A 6,000-nucleotide genomic window follows, 5' to 3' on the forward strand; every position below is an offset into this window, starting at 1 on the left:
AGGTAAGCAGGAAAGTAAAGCCGGATCCAGTTGATTCATGGATCCATTATCTCCTCCCATAAAAATATTTCATATGAATTATCCCCAAGCCTGAAACAAGATTGCAGACAACAGATGTTGAAGAATTCAGTGTAATCCTAAATATGTATACTCAGAAGTAAAACCCATTGACTTCAGTGGGACTTACTCCTGTGCTTAGGGTTGCAGCCCTAGTACTGTACTTGCAAAACGTGAACTTCAGCTACTGAAACACTTGATAGAACTTGATCTTTAATTACGACAAGCCCTAAATTCTGCCTCTTGGATACTTTTAACTCCACCCTCAAAAGCTAAATGTTAGGAAATGTCAAGGATTTTCAGACTTAGACAAAGAGCTGGACTTCGCAAAACTTGACTTGAGCCCTTTTTGTGAGTTGGTCTTTCCACCCTACTTTTGAGGGAAGGGGGATGTACAGAAGGATGTTGTCAACTCTGTTTGTTTCCTGGACTTAAAACATCTAGAGATGATTGCAGGAATCTTCCTGAAACTGAGATGCTTCAACTTCTTAAGTCCCTACCTTAGCCTTCATAAATGACTCAGAATTACTCTGCTTATAGACTTCATTTTCCCTATGACTGGAAATAGGGAGCCATGAAACACACACCCGGGAAGCATGAGTGACTCCCCAAACCAGCAAAATGAGTCACATACTCTAATTCTGTCTGGAGCAACTCCACCCTTTACAATAGGTATGACTTGGTTACATACATCCTCGATGTTTAGCTAGCCTTCTCCACCCAACAGAGAACATGATTGTCAGTGAGTCAGGGAGAGAGAATCTGGAAACTGCGCACACGCCGCTTCTTTCAAGACGTTTTCCTATATTGATTTCTGTACACAATCCAACCCACTTACTGTTTTTAGATCTTAGTGCAGCTAAGTGCCAGAAAAAAAATGACTGCAGCCAAGCACAGCAATGCACACGGAAGGATGAAGAGAATACATCATTTCAAAGTTGCTTAAAAATGAGGTGACAAATAAGTACAACAGAGCCACCTGGTCCAAGCTGACTTATAACTGCAACCTAATATGCTAACCACTAGAGAGGCATTCCAGTGAAGCTCCTGTAGCCAGTAAGGGGCAGTGCGTAAAGCGCTGGACAAATTCCCACTGTGCCACGAAGGTCACGGGGCGACCTCGAGCCATTCTCTCTTTCTCGGTCTAACCGACCTCACCTGTTCATTGGGAGGATAAAATGGAGAGGGGAGAATGGTGCATGTTGCTTTGAGCTCTTTGGAGCAAGAGAGATTTTTTAAAAATTACTAAAAAAAATTAAGAAACGTTCTAATTTATTTTCGAAGGTTTTCATGGCCGGAGAACGATGGTTGTTGTGGATTTTCTGGGCTGTATCGCCGTGGTCTTGGCACTGTAGTTCGGTGCTACACCTCTGAAGATGCCAGTCACAGCTGCTGGCAAAACGTCAGGAACTACAATGCTAAGACCACGGTGATACAGCCCGGAAAATCCACAACAACCAATGTTCTAATTTACTTGCATGAGGCCACTGCAAATGTGCCACGAAAGGTGGCCATGACTGAACTACTCATGATCAGCCAGGATGTTAGTTGACAGCCTGAACCCCTGAGGTGCTGTGTGACAATATCCTAGACTGGACGACAGCCAGCTGCCTGAGTCTGGAAACATCCAGCAACTTTTTTTATTTATGGTAGCAGCAGCAATGCTATGGGTGAATCCATAATAATAGGGATACAGGAAACCAACAAGCCACAGCATAAGAGAACACAGGAGCACTAGGAATGGGTCCCACGGGAATATTCAGCACAGGGACAGCTCAAAATTTGCAATAGGAAGAAGGGCAAGGGGAGTTGCAGAACGTGACAGGGAGCAAGTTAAGGAGGAAGGAGAGGAATGAAGGTCTGAACAGAATCCAAAGGCCTGGAATTAGTGTGACTGGCCCACACTGGGTGCCACGAGAAACAAAAAAAGGAAAATACATGAATTATTAAAGTTTGAGCTGTAGTGGCCAGCTAGTAAGGGGAAAGCCAAAGACCTGCAGAGTCCTTGAGGCTGTAATAGTAACTGGAAAGCATGCTGATGCGGTTTGTGGCCCACAGGGACAGATGGAAAAGACAGATTGAAGAGAACAGGGAGGCAAGTATATGTGTAGGGGGGGCTGCACTGCGTGGACAGACCAGACTTTTGCCGAAGGAAGCAACATTTGTGCCAGATCCAGAGATCAGCATTCTCCTTCTGGCTTCTGCAAGGTTATAGATAAGGTTCCACCTTCTGAAAATGCCGCTGCCGCCTCCTCCTCCTCCTGCAAACATTACGCTGCTGCTGAATCGTCCCTTAAACGTAAGTCTTGGGTCAGGACATTCCTTTCCAGCAAACACCTGGTTCCTTCCTCTGAAGAAGCTCCAGGTACAGGAACAGGCGCTGAGTTAATTAAGGCTGAGAAATACACACACTCAAAAAAAAAACCTTCCTAGACATTTTAATTCAAATTTACAGAGAAAGATAATCTCTTGAGTGCTGTTCACCCGGGGAAGCCTCACAAACCTGTTTTGAGTAACACAGGTCAGCCCTAGAATGTGTGCAGTAATGTTCACTAAGTAATGTGCCTAAGTACACGTTATATTTCCTCCCAGGTCCTTCCTGGGTTTATGCAATCAGATGTGCATTATGAGTTTGTGCTGGGAACTCAAATCAGGACCACAGCGTGTGAGAAGAAGTGGCTTCATCCTCCCTACATTGTTTTCCCTACCTGAAACAGCCCTGAGGGGCTGCTGTTTGCCTCAGAGGAGACTCCACAAGTACTAACGGGGTACACCTAGGTTTTCAACGCCAGGCCAAATAGCACCTCCCTGAGCTGTTCCAGATGGGAGAAAATGGCACACATGAGAGCACCATGCTCCCAGTCTGTGTGCATGAGATAGGAGTTCCCAGTAAGGAAATCCGGGTATGATCATACAGACCTGGACAGGATCCAGGAAAAATGAAATGTGTTTTTAGGGTCCTTCTGCACAGGCAGAGTACTTCATCCTTAGCACCGTTCTCACACATTGCAGATGTGGGATTGATGGAAGACATGACTTCAAGGCCGGTATAAGCCCTGGCACTTCTCATTTTAGTCCTGGTGGGAGGAGGTAGAAAAGACAGGAGAGTGTTTTTGCCTGGAGCACTGCCAAGGGTGTTAAAAGCAGCAAGTTTTATTGAACACAATATCCCCAGGAACAAAAAGAGAGCCAGAAACTCTGTGGACGGTAAGACAGCAGCACCAGGCAGCTACATATGAAATTACTGCAGTGACCTTGAATGGAAGAGCTGTCAGGTGGGGAGGACTCACAAGAGATCGGGCAGGAACTCTGAGCCGCCCCAAGTGTCACATTCCAAAAGACAAACCTCAAGAGAATCCCTCCAACAAACCAGATACAGCGGAGCAATTTTCGCCACTTCCCATGAATTTCCACAAAGCAGAACTTCCTGCTAGATTGTGCCTCTCTGTTGACACAACATTATCCATCAAGGTTTATGGCATGCCACATATTTCAGAGACCCAGATCTTCAAAAAAAAGAGAGGCAATAGTGTCCTTTAATCCGGAACTGTGCCATCCGTGGGAGAACATACCAGCAGGAAGAAAATATTAATGGGGTGAGGGGAAAGAGGGCAACAGATAACAGGCAATACTGAAGGATAGCCATGTTAGTCTGCTGTGACCAAATCAACAAACAGTCTTGGGGCACCTTAAAGATGGAAGAATATATTAGGGCACAGGCTTTCATAAGCCAGCATCCATTTCATTGGATGAATGAGACCAGAATGGAAAGGTTATCAGAGTTATCTTTTGGCCTTTATCTCTAGCTACTTCCGAATTTGCCTTTACTTTCCCTTAGCTGTTGTCAAAAAATAGTTGGTAATTTCCTCAGGACAGCGACCTCTCCTTCCCCCTCCCCTTTTATGCTATTTTTTTGTAAAGCCCCACAAACATTGATGATACAATAAAGAAACAAAGAAGAAAAGAAAGATGGTAGGTCAGTTAAATTGGATAGGGAAAAGATGAGGGATGCCAGTGAGCATGTGGGAAGAAAACTCTAGATAACCGGAAGCAAAGAGTAAGGCCCTAGGGCACTGCAGAATGCTGTTGGTTGCCAAGGTACCCCTCTAAAGCAGCCTTTTCTTCTCCTCAGTGGAAGAAGAGTTGGTGGCATTTGTGCCAAGGTATGGGCGCCAGAGTAGTTTTTGATCTAGGGTGAGAGACGCTCCTTGTTCAAGGGCTCTCCCCCCTCATTTGTTTATTTTATCCCTTATCCCTGAGCAAGGTTTTTAAAAAAGAACATATCAGAGAGCTGTAATAGCAGCCATCAGAGCAAGCAGAGATTAAAGCACACATACACCCTTAAAAATTAGAGCCTGACTATTACCCTCGTTTGATCTGGGAAAGATGGAGCGGAATGCCGGGAAAGAGGAGGGCGCCTGACAAGCGAAGGGGAAGGGGAAGGAAGACAGAGGAAGGGGCACTACGAAGGGGAGGGGTCTGGCCGCGCTCGGGACCCGGGGAACTTGCGAGGCGCTGCTGGAAGTCGAGGGCTCGCGCTTTTCCCGCGCCGCAGCCTCTCTCGTGGCCTTGCCCCTCGGACCACGTGCGTTGGGACACACACACACACACACACACACACACAGCCCGCCGCAGAAGCACGTCCCCCCCGCGCCGCCCTGTTTTGCTCGGGCTCCAGGCAGCCCAGCTCGGCTGGCGTTACATAATCTCGCAGCGCCCTCGGCCCCCAAGGGAGCGAGAGCCACCAGCCGGCGCGCGAGGGCGACCCCCGCGCGCGCCCCGTGGGAAGCAGCCGGCCAAGGGACCCGCGGGGGGGGGGCGGGGGGCTGCAGCGGAGCGGCTTCGGCCGCGCGGGCAGTGGGAGCGCGCAGGTGACAGGCGCCGGGCCGCCTGAGGAGGAGGCGGAGGGCGGCCGATCTCCTGCCCCCGCGCCCGTCTCCCGGAGCTGCCCGGCAGGGTCACACTCCCACCCACTCCCCGCAGCCTCCTTTCAGGCCGGGCCAGGCCGGGCACTAGGTAGGGGGGGGCAGCAGGTCTTCCACGAGCGCAGCGCAGCATCCCTGCAGCTAAGGAAAGTTCAGGCAGCGGCGGCGCAGTGCGGGGAGGCCGGCTGCCGGGGGAGGGGGTGCTCCTGCGCTGCTGGGCCGAACTCGAGACGGCAACCAGGACGGGCATCGCCGCCGCCGGGAGAGCTCCCGCGTCCAGAACTTTCCTCCTCCAGCCCAGCCCCAACGGGTTACCTTTCCCGCTCTGCCGCCCGAGTCCCGCTTCCTCCCCGAGAGTTGCGCTGGACCGCAGGGACCAGGGCTCAGGCTGTTTGCGGCGGCCGAGGTCCGGGCGCCAGCTCGGGCATTCCCTGCGGCGGCGGCGGCGGTGTCAGGAGCAGGCTCTACAGTCTGCCGCGGGAACATTCACCAGTCCCCTTCGTTTCCCCGGCAGAGCCGAGAAGCCAGGCGCTGGTCCGGCCTCCCACGTCCTAAATCCATCCCGCTCGGAGAGGCATCCGGCCAGCCGCCTCTCTCGCCCCACCTGGCAAGTTCGCTCGAGGGACGAAGCGGGCTCTGGCCGGAGGGGCGCCGGCGTGTGAGAGGTGCGGAATAATGTGCCTGCTTCGCTGTGAAAACCTGGCTGCTCTCTGCGAGCCGGTAGGAAAGTTGCAAAGCTGGCTGGGCAGGTCTGTTTCAGTTTTAACAGGACGCAGGCGAGGGAGGGGGAGAGGTGGTTCTCGTTAACCGCTTCAGGCCCGCCGCCTGTGCTCACAGCATCCCTGCCTACCTTGTCCTTGCCTAGACCCGGAGAGATTATGAAAGCAGGCGGTGACTCACGGACGCCCTTAACCCCTTCAGGCATCCAGCGTGCCCAGGCTGGAGTGAGGAGCTGTGGGGAGAAGTCTCAGCCCCACGCAGGCTGCTGCCCGTCACTGCCCCTCTGTTGGACCCAAGC

At 51.3% G+C, this 6,000-nt stretch overlaps 1 protein-coding gene across 4 annotated transcripts in view; it reads right to left on the minus strand.

Moving 5' to 3' along the window:
- EPN3 (epsin 3) overlaps window positions 1–5,693 on the minus strand; it is a 44,436-nt gene extending 38,743 nt beyond the window's left edge. For 3 of the 4 annotated variants that reach the window (XM_054975245.1, XM_054975246.1, XM_054975243.1), the window contains exons 1-2: window positions 5,298–5,693; window positions 2,977–3,134 (exon numbers count right to left, since the gene is read on the minus strand). The gene's annotated coding sequence lies outside the window, so the exon portion shown is untranslated. The remainder of the gene's footprint in view (window positions 1–2,976; window positions 3,135–5,297) is intronic. The other variant, XM_054975244.1, reaches the window with a different exon arrangement.
- Between the last annotated feature and the right edge of the window lie 307 nt (window positions 5,694–6,000).

This window comes from Eublepharis macularius, chromosome 4 (assembly GCF_028583425.1).
Source record: "Eublepharis macularius isolate TG4126 chromosome 4, MPM_Emac_v1.0, whole genome shotgun sequence".
Classification (NCBI taxonomy): Eukaryota; Metazoa; Chordata; class Lepidosauria; order Squamata; family Eublepharidae; genus Eublepharis; species Eublepharis macularius.